This window comes from Platichthys flesus, chromosome 4 (genome assembly GCF_949316205.1).
Source record: "Platichthys flesus chromosome 4, fPlaFle2.1, whole genome shotgun sequence".
Taxonomy (NCBI): Eukaryota; Metazoa; Chordata; class Actinopteri; order Pleuronectiformes; family Pleuronectidae; genus Platichthys; species Platichthys flesus.
In genome coordinates, this window is record NC_084948.1 from 13,950,308 (window position 1) to 13,964,217 (window position 13,910).

Sequence of the window (13,910 nt, forward strand, 5' to 3'; positions counted from 1 at the left end):
AGATCAACAGGAGTAGAGACAATAACACACACAGAGAGAAGTTGAAACAGAAAAATGTGGACAAATAACAAACATTGTGAGTTAAATCTTGTGATTTTGTGAGAATGTGATGCTGTGTACACAGGTCAACGGAGCAATAAATGACATTTTACTGCCATACAATACGCCAGTGATAAAACTGATACTTTAATATCCTTGTTAGGGCCAGGCTTCGGACACAGAGGCAGAGACATAGGCTGAGGCAGAAGTAAAGTTAAATATAATTTATTGGAAGTCCAATAACACAGGCGGGCAGGCAAGCAGGCAGGTAGGTAGACAGGCAGGGGCTGGAGTCGGGGCAGTACTCCAGCTGCTGGTCCTGGGCCGGAAGACAGAGAAAGTCAGACAGGGAATGAACAGGACCTTAAGGAAATCTTAAATCTTGGCTGCGACAACTGACTGTAACTTCGCTTATAGTCCGGCGCAGACTGAGAGCAGGAGTGGAGCTTATAAAGGCAGCTGGTCAATCAAGGCCCCAACTCCAGCATACCAGGCCCTCATCTGCAATCAGTGTCTTCACCTGCACAGAGAGAGAGAGAGAGAGAGAGAGAGAGAGAGAGAGAGAGAGAGAGAGAGAGAGAGAGAGAGAGAGAGAGAAAAGAGAGAAACTAGGTGGCAGATGAGGCAGAGGGCATAACAATCCTGGTTTCAAAATCAAAGTAAAGTTTTAAACCCCTCTACGTGACCCTGCAGTTGTATGAAAGTTCCAAATAGAACAACAGAACAATACATTGAGGATATTTGTATTTGTGTATCATGGTGGGACATCTGCCCTATACACTATAAATAACATGAATCTTGTCTGAGTTTTTTGTGTAAGAGAATATCCTGTGGAGAGTCCAAGTGTGACGTGATGCTGGTGCTTGGTGAGGAGTCTCACATATTTAAATGTGCATGTCTATCTGCTGGAGACCATGAATATGCGCTTTCATTTGATGATAGAGTGTTGATCCAGACAGATGTGAGGTCAGTGGGTCAGCAAAATCATTAAGAACCCCTCTGTGGGGATCACATCTGTAAAATCATGGCAATCTGGCTGCTGGAGTTTTGGGCAGATGAAGGCATGGACAGATGGAGTAAACGATTGATACTGAAACCCTCTGGTTCACCACTGACAATATATACTCTTTATTTCTTAGGAAATGATCCCTGACAGTGGTGAGAGAGAAACACAAAGACGTAGATACCACTCAACTTTACAATGAGCACTGTACACCCCCACGTCCCACCCACTCCCATCCATAGTCCCAACATCCCAAATTGATAAAAAACATAACTGGAAAAAAAACAAGCAGGGAGACGGAAAAGGAAGAGAGGGAGATAAAAAGAAAAAAAGGAAAAGATATATAATTAGTTACTGAGGTATATTAGGTTTGGCTAGGGAGTGTCCTAAAGTAAAGAGTAGGCTATTTTGTTTTGCTTTTTATTCCCGTCCAGTAACCTTTGGCTGTTTGGAAGTTGTATTCATCAACAGCAATCAGCCTGATCATGTGTGATTTCCCCTCTCCGAACTGGATTAGATACAATAAGAATATAACTTACTCCATATGATGGATATGGATGTGTCCACACAGTGATTGCATTATCGTGTAGTACAATTACACAACTGAACAGATGTACAACATCCTGTCCAATGGCAACATTCATACCATTTTTAGAGATGCAAGCAAAGCAAACAGTTGCCACTTCCTGAACAGAAAGATCCTCCACGTCCTCTTTTCTCTCCGTTTGCTTCGACCTCAAGTTTCTGTAGCTAAAACCTGCACGCCAGGGTTGCCAGGTCACCATGGGAACGACAGCAACACTCGGTCGAGGTGATACCCCGGTCAAGTGGCATAATAGTGTCAGTGTCAATGTCCACTTACTTGTTTATTGGCAACGATATTTTACACTTTCAGTTACTCGCTCAGTTACATTTTCCAAACTAGAAGGCCACTCATTGGAGTAGCCTTACGAAACCACATTTTAATTCAATTAATCCACAGTTTTATCAGTATCACTACCAAATCTCAACAATCAAAGACATCAGTCCCCTAAACATGTGATTTTGGATTTTTATGAAGATCCATGAATTGTAAAAAATCAATAAATAGGTTGAAAAATACCCTATACTGCATCTCACAATTTTGAAGAGTATAAAACAATAATCCTTGATCAGCCCCCTGATCTTGATCCGATTCCAAATTCATTGCATTCATTCTCGACTCATACCCCACCCAACAATATTTCATGGAAATTGGTTGTGAAGTTCTTTTGTAATCCGGCCAACAAACAAACAAACACAGACAAGCATAACCTCCTCCTTGAGTTTAATGATCAAATTCTCAACAGCAGACATCATCTCAGGTTTATATTGTTTCTTTAACCTGAGCAGGATAATGTGGGAGACAGACGCCTGGAAAATATGATAAAATGAAATCAAGAGAGACGAGGCCAATTTTTTTATAGTTACGTCGATGGGAGAAGGTATAAAAAATAGTGTAGAATATGATTAATTAATTTAAAAAACAATAAAACATTCCTAACAACAGTAACAACAACAGTGTTTTATTAAAGTAGTCTATAGATAACTTTAAATATAATAACCAAGCTCAAGACCGATGCAAGCATGAAGAATGAAAACCAAAAATTCTCTCTGCCTTCATACTGTCCCAGCCAACACACACAAACACACACAGGTCACATGCGCACATTGGGCCATGTAAACACTGCCAGTAAAGCTACACTAGGACATTCAGCCGTCTGCTCCTAAACTGATTAGAATAAGAGAGGGAGAGATTCCTGAGGCCTGCGAGAACGAAACTGAGTCTGACAGAGAAAGGAAAATAGCAGATCCCAGCGCTCTGACTGAGGGAGGGTGACATGACGGGTCAGAGAGAAACTAGGGACATCAGCTGGAGGGAAAAGGAGAGTCATACACTTAAAGTACACATTAACTTTTATACAAGGATAAAAAGATCTAAACAAAACAGGACTTTGGATGTTAAATACAAAGAGCTACACATAGAGACACTGACCAGTTAAAAAAAAACGTATTGGCAGCAGGGTTATACAAAATACAGAGGTTAGAGGGGTCCTTCTCTACCGAGTGAGGTGGGAGATTTAGAGTGAGGTATCTGTGGCATCCAACCCCTGCAGACCTGCTGGGCTAGTTTCTGGGTCATTAAAATTCCTCCTCTCCTCTCCTCTCCTCCTCTCTCCTCTCCGGAGCCACAGTTTCTGCCCCATGGACGTGTTGGCTCATGTCCACCTGCTCGGCCTCCCCTCGTCACCTCCGCCGTTGCCCTCTTTCTTCCCCCCCCACCCTGTTATCGCCCGGCTGCAGAGCACACAGCTCCCTCTGTGAGTGAGGAAGAGACATTTCTCGGGAACTTTTCTTCTCTCTCTGCGTTGCCCTTGTGTTTTGCTTCTGTGTCCCCCCCTTTTCCAACTTTTCCGGATCCAGATATGATTAAATCCTCTGTGACGGCGCAGCTCTAGACAGTCATCCCTCATATTTGTGAATACTCCCTTGCAACTTTGTGCGTGTGTGTGTGTTCTCCTTCTTCAACTCACCTTCCTCTGGCTGGCGTATGCTCGCTCTCTCCAGTGAGGCGTGTAAGGCGGTATTCTCAGGGGAGTGTCACTTCTGCTCAAATCTGAGATGATGAAGCGAACAAAGTAGATGTCAAACCTGCCCAGACTCCTTAGCGCTTGTTTTAAGTAGCCTCTGCCAACAACAACAACCACAACAAAAACAGGCCTGACCCGAGCAAAAATATGTGCGAGCAACCTGAGCTTGTGAGCATTTTAACAAGTGTCACCAACACAACAGAGCCAACAACAAATACAACTCAAAACAGCTAGGGCTCAACTACGAAAGCCGTGACTGTACATGTTGAAATTAATTTGTCGAATATCTTGGCTTCACTCGACTGCAGATTTTCTGTTCGGCTAACGCAACTACTTAGCTATTCATTCACGTCAATACAGTAGCTAGGTCCGTACAACCAACAATGGATTGAGAAGCATGAATCATCAATACTGCAAGCAGAAATACATCATTGGCATTGCAGCTCTAGCTACCTCTGCTCCTCTGCCCTTTAAACTTGAGATGATCCTATATATTTTTAGTTCTAACTACGTGTAAAATGTTTCAAGCATTAGCAAGAGAAACCCATAAGCTGTGTCCCAGTTCAGAGACCACCTCCTTGGAGCCAAGATAGCATGCAGATGTGGGCCACCTGAGGCAATGATGCAGCACTTCTGGCCCACTTGCAAAATAGCAAATGTGACCCAAATATCCTAAAACAAATGTGGGCCTCTTTATGGGAAACATGCGGTGCTCTGGGTAATGTATAATAATCTGGATGTGAACCTACAGTGGCCCATGTGGTGAATGGGGAATATGGCTCAAAAAGCAAAAAACTAATTCGGGCGACCTTTGGCACCTATGGTTGACATGAGGTATTGCTCTGGCTTTCGTTCCATGCGTTATGTGGGCCAGAAGACTGGCAGTGTGATAATGTGGGCCTAATCTGGGTCAAAACATATTTGCTCTGTGTGAAGGCCAATCTGAAAAATATGACTGACTGGTCTACGGACGATTTCCATGAGTCGTGTCACCAGCTCGTCCCATCCTTGAATATGTGGGCTTCCGGACATCAGGATGACACACGAACTGTAAGGAGGCCTGTTGTGTGTTTTTTCTGTTATTTTATTACATTTGAAAAATGTAACACCAGTACTTTAATTGTGTTGGATTTGGCTGCAACATTGTTTACCCCTGAAAGTGTTTGTGGACTGAAACAATTCAAACACCTCTCCATCGGTGTAGTAATGTGTAGATAATTAGCGGATTTTCATTTTTCAGGGTGAACCATCCTTTAACATAAAGATGGGCAGCATATTTCCACTATCTCCCAGTATCCAGAAATGATCCACTAACATCGGGATGGCCGGATATATCACCTCTACCGCTATCAGCCACCAGGGGAGAATAGAGACGCCTTGGGTTCACCCTTTGAGCAGCCGTCATGTCGTCCATCTTTATTTACAGTATAAGGATAAAATAAACAGATAGTCTGGGGGTCATTGCTAAAAACATTTTTCAAATATCCTTTCAAGAAGAACTATGTAAAGAATAAGTCGATTTAATCCAAGTTTATATTCTAAAACAGCGCTTCTAAAGGAGAGGTGGTGAGTCAAAAGTTATGATTTATAGAGATCACATTGCAACTCGCCCGGTTGAAATATACTGTAGTTTCCCTTTAAACCCTAAAAGCTGAGACAGAAAGGAAGGGAATTTAATTTCCGCCATGTGTGACTAAAGAAACTGGCACCATGTGTTTGTTTGTTTGTTTGTTTGTTACATAATCTGTGGTGCCAAGCATTACCCTGAAACACATTTAAGCAATCCAAAGCCGTGTTATTTTCTCTAAGGGGGAAGTTTAAGGATCGATTTAAATCGTTGTGCAATGTCTTCTGTGGCACCGAGGGAGCTTTATCAAATCCCTGTCCTTATAGCTGCTTTCAGACATGCACTGAACTCTGCAGTTCCTCCGTATTTTCTCCGGAGGAGGTGTATGTGTGAAGTAAAATGTTCCAGTGAAGCGCTCTGCAGTGTCTGCAGTGTTTCTCTGCCTGGCCCCTTATTATAATGTCCATAGAAATTCAGGAGAAGTCAATGTGTGAACACTGCAGGGGACCCCTGCTGGATTCACCGCAAGCAAGTGTGTGTGTGTGTGTGTGTGTGTGTGGGGGGGGGGGGGGGTTGATTACACTTTCAACAGGCCACAGACGCAAAACATAAGAAAACAAATATCTTCCGGCGAAAGACTCGTAGACGACACAGACGAAGCTGTTAAGTTTGTTTTTGGTACTAAGAGCTGAAGACGGTGTCTGTGTGTTGTCAACGAAACAATGGGATCTAGGCAGTGGAGTTAATACGTCACTTCCTGCCTCTGCCTGCTGGACCCGGCAGCTAAACCTCTCGGCTTAATAATGTTAGGATTTGATGCTGTTGAGAACTGCGTTGTGCAGACAACCTCCCCCCTGAGTTGTGCATGTGTGAAAGGCAAACTGTGTAGCCAATTCTCCGGAATTTACCCGCAGGTCATGTCTGAAAACGGCTTATGAGTTCACAAGGGTTATCTGGTCTTGAAGAAAATGGATAACCAAAAATCTGTGAGACAAACTGGTTCCATGGAGGTGGAACCATCCACTCTTTTCTCCAGGTAGAGAGGGTTTTATGAAAAGTATTCCAATTTGCATCATGGGAAATGTAGTCTGTAGTTAGGTACTTTTGTCTTATGTTTGACTCATCAGTAGCAAATATTACTTGTGGCAATCTCCAAAAACAGCATCAACCACTTAAAACTGTGGACTGCTCGGAAGAAACCTAGATGACTGGCAGGCTTTAGAGAAATAACTCAAGACCTGCTGACCTACAGCACTGCACAGCACATGAGAACGCGCACTGACACACGCACACACGCAGACACAAACACACTCACACACACACACACACACACACATTCGCACTCTGTCTGGGGCTAATCTCCTATACCGCCTCCCCCAAAGAGCTAGAGCCTGCCTTTGATCAACATACATTGTCAAGGCACACTGGGTGACCTGTGGGTGTGTGTGTGTGTGGGGGGGAGGGGGGGGGGCAGACCACTGGGGGGGTAGGGAGGGCCTATCCTCAAGTGCCGCATATGGTTGCACTACTTCCTGCCCTCTAAGCCGTGACCCGGGAACCACGGCCAAATAGCCTTTTGTGAAGCTGACCATCAACCTCTCCTCTGACCCTCCCAGTCTCCCTTCCCTCTTTCTTTCTTCTCAATCTCCCCCCGCCCCCCCTTCTCCTTGAACCTCGAACATACACTAATGCCGAACTCTTGGAATTGATCATCAAAAGAGACCACCAAAGCACACACACACAAACACACACATTCCTGTTATGTTGCCATAGCAGCATATAACCTTGATAGGCTAACCTGCTTTGAGCCTGTGTGTGAGTAGGTCATTCTAACCTTTAGGGGTCGGTTCAGACAAATTGGATATGACACTGAAACGTTTCCTTCTAAAGGTTAATGTATGGTCAGACGCCTAAAAAATTCTTTAAAAAAAGGTATCATGCTTTATCACTGACTTGTTGGTTAAAAAAAAGACGAATAAACTCGAAAGGTACTCAGTCGAGCGCATACCTCAGCCAGGGCTCCGAGGCTCCCTTTTGGAGCTACACCAAATTGCACACACTCATAAGCGGCTTTCCGACTTGCTCCGGAGTGCAGACATTTCCCTGAAATCTTCTGGAGGGGCTGAATGTGAAATGCAAATGTCGAAGTCTGTTGCCTTTTCATGAAACTTCCCCTGCCAGTCTCCTGGTAAAATGTACGGAATATGTCAGGAAGATTCCCTGCGAGTGACTGGAGTTCTACACAATTAACACAAAACTGAAAATAAGAAGAATTGTAGGATGAAAAAAGGCGTTATGCACGTAGAATACACAAGGGCCTTTTGGTGATAAGGGCCGATGTCTTTTTCGAAGTGCTGTAAACAAAAAGCATCATGTCCTGCATGCTCTGCAGGCCTCACCCCTCACCTAAATGTGTAAGACATTTTTCTGTTGTTGTCGCACATCTGACCCGCATGTTCTCCTGCTGAGTTGTTTTCGGACATTTTCCAGAATTCATGTCTGAGAACCGCTCCAGAGATCTGTCCTATAGATATGGCTGATTCTTTACATTAAGATTCAGAAAAATTCCCAATCCAAAAGAATCCCTTTCTTGGCCCATGTCCCATCCTTCCAAGTCTTACGGATGTTTCTTACAAACACACCAAAAGACAGGGGTGAAAACACAACCTCCTTTTTGGGACTTAATGTTCAACACAGAGACAAATCAGTTGTGTTACAACTACACTGGTGACAAGGTAGTAGGCTATCAGTCTGGTTCAACCTGACATATTTACAGCTCTGCTAGAGTAACATAAATTAACATACCTTCAAACGTAGGCTACATTAATGCAGCTCACACGCACGTGACACTCTTTGCTCTACCCTATAAATGTTAATACCAAAAGTACCGAAAATCAATACCTGTAAAAGGCTGCAATGATCTCACCACCCTCCACTCCACCCCAGTATAAGACCCACATCCCGACAGCAGATGAAGCACTGGTACACATGATAGTGCATGTGACTCAGCTGTAAAAGTGCCTAAGGCCACATAACTCATTGTGTGAGGTAGTTAAAATGTGCATGCATTCAGACACACTCAAACATGGGTGGACAACACGTGCAGGAAAGTTTGAGTACAAATATGCACATACACACACACACACTCACTAAAAATAGTTGGCATATTAGGATTGCACTCCGTCCGCACAAAGCAGCGTGCTTGTCATATCTCTGCTAATTACTTCAGGTTAAGTCCTGTTGTCAGTGAAGGTGAGAGCGCCTGAGAGACAAATTTACAGGTCGCCTGACTGGTTAGATCACAAAGGGAATGATGTCTCTGTGGTTTGTATTTCAGAGCTGCAGGATAACAAGAGTGTGCCTGTCTGTGTGCAAGAAAAGTTGAGACGTCGTGCGGAGAGATCCCGAGCCGCTCTGCAGGAAGGTTCAATAGATGTGAGGAATTCCTGGTGCCATTTATATTCCAGCAGGGACGGCAGCTTTGATATATTATTCCCGCCTGCATTTTGTGCCATTAACATCCCATTGAACTGTTTGAGATACCTGGTTACATCATCTCTTAAATCGTTCACCTTTTTTTTTTTTACTATTAGTCTCCCAAAAGTAGATTTTGGTGCATGCGAAACCCAACACATCTGAAACAGACCCTCTTGTTTAGTTTTCCTATGTGTAGCTGGAACACAGAACACAAAGAGAACTATTTTAGTCAGAGAATACCTCAAATAACTCTGGGTGTGTTCACGTAATAAACATTCACTGCAAAAACAAATTAAAAAAGAATATGTGAGAGGGAAAGACATTTAATGCACATCGGCTCTGTCTGGCTGCAGCTGGTGATGCTACCTGTGTCTTTTAAAAGCCTATTTGCCTTTTAAACTCATTCATTCAGACTGCTTGACAGCTTTTTGATTATTCCGATGCAGGTTTGTTTCATGCTGCATGCAACACAAAGCAGCTGTGGGATTTTCTTTGTACCGATGACCTAAAAACACATGGTTTAGATGGGAAACATCCAGGGTGAGCCAAGCAAATGCGTCATATTTTTTAATGTTCTGCTTAGGCCTGTGTTTTTATCTCCCTGCTACAATGGCTTTTTCATACTTCTTCTATCCTTGTGGATACCACAGGCAATGTTCCACGTCTTCTGCCTTTGGCTGGATTAAAACATTGGGATAATACAAACCATATAAATACCCCTTATTTAACTTTATTCACATCACCGACATGTTCCAAGCATTCATGAGGCTATTTCGTACAGCCCATTAACTCCTTGTTTTGCATGATGCATCATGTGTTACGAGAAGGCAGTTATCGGTTAGTTAAGAGTTGCTTCTAAAAGCATTTCTCTGAGGTGGTATAAGACACACAGAACCAGTTTTGATTTGAATGCTCGCTACAAGCTGTGTTGCTGACTCACAAACAGAGGCACCTGCTATGGGCGTTGGAGGTAACACATATCCGGACCTTTAGTCATATAAAGCAAACAGTGCCAGGTCACTCACATGCTATCCGCCACATCACTGAAGCCTGATCAGTGGTGGAAGAGTTCATCAGATACTTGGGTTACTTATGCAAATGAACAGCTACTTTACGAGTCATTTCCCTCGAGTAAAAGTAAAGAACGAACTTTTTGCACTCATACAAAACCTACCCAAAACTGTATATTAGGTATCATGTAGTTATATAGATGTTTTACCTTCAACCTTTAACCCTAACACAACACACTCCAAACAGTAAAATCCAATTTACCCATTATGATTGCTGTGAGAAATAATGAGTAGCCTATAATGACGGCAATTATACACAGGGACTTTCTTCCACTGCCAGTCCGACGCTAATCACCTCAATAAAAGTATTTCTGGTTTCCATGCAGTGGAACAGTTTATGTGTAAAACAGGCGTGTCAAGGCTGAGGACCTGTCACCAGCGTCAACTGATCTGCCTCCAGTCATTGTGCTGTGTGCAGGCATGTGAACTGATAAGATTCAGAAGGGAGGGGGGCGCGGGGGGGGGGGGGGGTGAAACACAGCACCTTTACCCCGCCACTTACAAAGACCCGCCCAATCCCCTTTCATGTGCCGTCGCTTCATAGAATTAGTCCACTGTCTGTTTAATTGGGGACTGAGAGAGAGCGGACGGCCGCCGCGGGTTTCCAAACACACCTGGGCTCATGTTGCCGCCCTGAAAAGCATCCGCCCTGCTGCTCCGACCTTTGATCTACTTTTCAGGGAGGCAACACGGCAGAAGTTTATCCACTGGGACCGATGAGGTCTCAGTTTTTGGATGCTGTCCACTATACTCCCGAGTTTTTGAACACGTCAAACAGAGAAGTTTGGAAAGGCTGTTGACCCTGTTTTACCTCGAAAACTCAGGGGAGCGCATCAGACACAGTTTATACTTATATTAATATGAATGGGATTTTTAAAGCTCGAAAAGGATGGTTTCAAACTAAAACGGAAAACGGTAGTAGCCTCATTGACAGTTCTGCCTCATTGTTGCTCCTACTTCTCACCATTGTCGTTTGTAGTATTTTCTTTAACAGAGCTACAAACTTCAGAGTGGACAGTCTGCTTCCTGTTAACACCAGCATGCACATGACCAGTGCGTGTAAACGGTCATGTGGTATTTCTTTTCAGGTGTGTAATTAGCACAGAGGTTATTACTGATGCAGAGCTACAATGCTGGTGTTTAAAACACTGTTTAAAACCTAAGTCTTAGAATGACCTTGTTTTTGTGCGAGTTTCTGATTCCTGACATATAAATACTCTAATAATACTCTCAGTACAGGTGATCTCTATGGTATGCTATTTTTAATCTCACGAGTACAACACGTACGCCATATTCCTTTAGGTTACTATCAATCATAAGAGCAGCTGCTTCCCAGCTGTATTAAAGGATACTCGCAGAACTTGTTGTTTCATGCGCTGAGCTCCCTCACTGACTTTTGCGAGACAATAAGTGAGCAGGGGTTGGCAGGCAGGTATCTCTATTATTGGGGCGTCCTCCGAGACAAGTCACAACTCGAACAATGAGACTTCGTTATGGTTGTCAGCTGAGGAGGAATGCTCGAGATCGGCCGGTGTGAAACCAGGCCCTCGTATAGTACGTCAGCTCCCCAGTGTCTTCAGCTGCAAGCATGTAATTTCCCAATTACTAACCCTCACTGGAAGCTGCTCTGACGAAATGTGTGTTTGTCTGCATGGCGTACGGTGGTACACATTTATGTTAATCTCTAACCTCTTGAGCCACAGCTAGTGGCCCGCACGCGGAAAAGTGAACCACTCATGAACAGCTCAGCCATCCATTGGTGGTTTGTGGTGTGAAGGGATTTGCATGTCAATAGCTGCGGTGCATAAGCACAAATGCCCTTTTGACCCTTTGTCATTTAAGTTCAGGGGTTAATGGTGGCAGATGTTACAAAACACACACGTGCTTAAACACAGCTGAGAGGGTTATTAATAGATAATCAATCTCATGAATTACATATTCAATTTAGTGTTTTCACTTTCCGGGAGGGGGGGGGGGGGGGGGGGGGGCGATTACTTTAATTTCCTGTTATTTCACTTTTTAAAAGAGTAGGAAAATGAACAAGGCCGAATGTTTCATCTATCTATTATCTCTCATCCTCACAGAGACGACTCAACAGTAAAACTAAATGAGTTAAATGCTTGGCTGAGTATTTAGATGTGGTTCCTTAAATTGACTTCTTACAGAATCCTGTTTCTAGTTCCTGTTGAAAGGGGACAGCAGGTTCCAACTCTCATAACGTGCTTGTTAAAGCCACACAGCTGAAGCCACATAGAACTGACATGGAAACTGATACAATGATAACACCAAGCTTCTCACATAAAAACCGCTGAACTCTTCTCAACTGCAAACAACGAAACTTGCACCGGAAGACACTTGCAGCACAACAGGTTCTTGAGAACGACTTGTGGTTAAACTGGGAGGAGAGGGAAGCTGACTCAGTAAACATTACACTCCCTGATGGAAATGTGATCAGTTGCACGGGACAGAGTCTGGCTTCTTGAATACATTATTAAGAAACCAGTGGATGTTGGATTAGTGTATGAAAAATGACTCACCTCCCTCTATATCTGCTTTTGCCGGAATTGTAATCGTGTCTCAGCAGGTTTCATGTTTAGTCTCCTGTGAAATTACACGGCGGTGTGTGACAAAACAACCAAATGTTCTTAGTGCAGTTTCAGCTTTTCGGGAACTGTCAATTTAAGAGCGATAATCATCTCCACAAGACATTCTTAAGAATATAGTTGGAATGACCAAATACTTGTATGCACCGATGATCCTGTTCACAAGACACATTAACTGCAACGTTTCTTGACACATTTTCCTTTGTGGAATGTATTTGCTCAAACAAATGACCTACTTTCAATCAGCCTTCATGCATTGTTACTGATTAAAGCCTCAACTGCACCTACCTGAGTTTAACAAGTCCAACTGCAACGTTATCATGCTGATCGACACTGTCTTTTAAGAAATACCTCATAAATGGTTTAGAATTTATAACTAATTACTTTATTACACCTGATTAATTATTAATTTAGCCATTGTTAATTATTTGTAGGTCATTTTAAGGCAGACTTTGGGTTGTCATGTTGAAAGAAACATTTAGTTTACATGTAGTGGTGTATACTCATTACTGTTGAGCCAGTTTTAACAGTACTTTTACTATGAGCAAGTCCAGATTACTGGGGTGTTCTTCATATACGTAAAGACCAACTCAGAAAAAAAGGTCTGGACGAAATTCTCTGAACATTTTCAGTTCATGCAAACAGCTTTACTTTACTTGTGTTTAGTCTGTTTGCATATAAACATGTTCTGATTGCACGTGTCCCTAACAGGAAGTGGGGGAAATATTTTGAAGATTGGGTACGGACAATTTCAAGGGATGGTTCACAGAAAGAAAGAAATTCACTTGTTTTATCTACTCACCGCTGTGCTGATGGAGGGGTGGGTGTGAAGTGTTTAAACAGTTTAAATGACTCCATTTTGAGTATCATTTGAATGTCGGGGCTTGCGGACACAGGAGCAGGTGTTTTTTTTCTACGTTTGAAGAAGTTGTCGACAGTTACTTCAATTGTATTAGATTTGACTGCTACTCTGTTTACCCCTGAAACTCCTTAGGTGTTTTGTGGACACTTCACCCACCCCTCCATCGGCATAGTGCTGAGTAGGTAATGAGTGAACTATCCCTTTATCCCTTAGGTACACAATGCAATGGGGGCCCAACTAAACAAAAACAAAAAACCTTGGGGCTCTAAACAGATGAATCCGCCCATGTTGGAAAAAAACGTTGATTATGCTAATGAACACTACTGAGCTACAACCATGGATCTGAGTGATTTACATGTTACATTTGTACTCGGAAGTATTTTTGTCAGATAACAATTCCATGTCTAATTTAATTTGGCAGTTGGGGAAGTGTGTTGTACTAGTCTCCACTTATTATTCCATCCGGGGCCCTGGATAGAGGGCCCCCTCGGGTCTCCACACCCCCATGCAGCTTCTTCCGCTCACCAGCAGACGCCTCCCTCCCTCTCCCCGCCTGCTTGCAGCGGAGCCCCGCCTGTGAGCAGGTTACGGGGCGGGGCCTGGCTGCGCGGAGCCGGGAGGCGGCAGCGTCTCTCTCCACAGCTGTGCTCCGCTCTTTGTCGGTCTGTGTCCTCTCAGCT

At 43.5% G+C, this 13,910-nt stretch overlaps 1 long non-coding RNA gene across 2 annotated transcripts; it reads right to left on the reverse strand.

Annotated features, from left to right (window-relative positions):
• Positions 1-248: 248 nt before the first annotated feature.
• On the reverse strand, positions 249-13,882 carry LOC133951663 (uncharacterized). 2 transcript variants are annotated; one of them, XR_009920492.1, is made up of 3 exons: positions 13,756-13,882; positions 440-559; positions 249-358 (listed from the first exon to the last, which is right to left on the reverse strand). It is a non-coding gene; the product is annotated as an uncharacterized LOC133951663 (long non-coding RNA). The 2 variants fall into 2 exon arrangements; XR_009920491.1 differs by lacking the exon at positions 13,756-13,882 and having other exon boundaries at positions 440-3,611.
• Between the last annotated feature and the right edge of the window lie 28 nt (positions 13,883-13,910).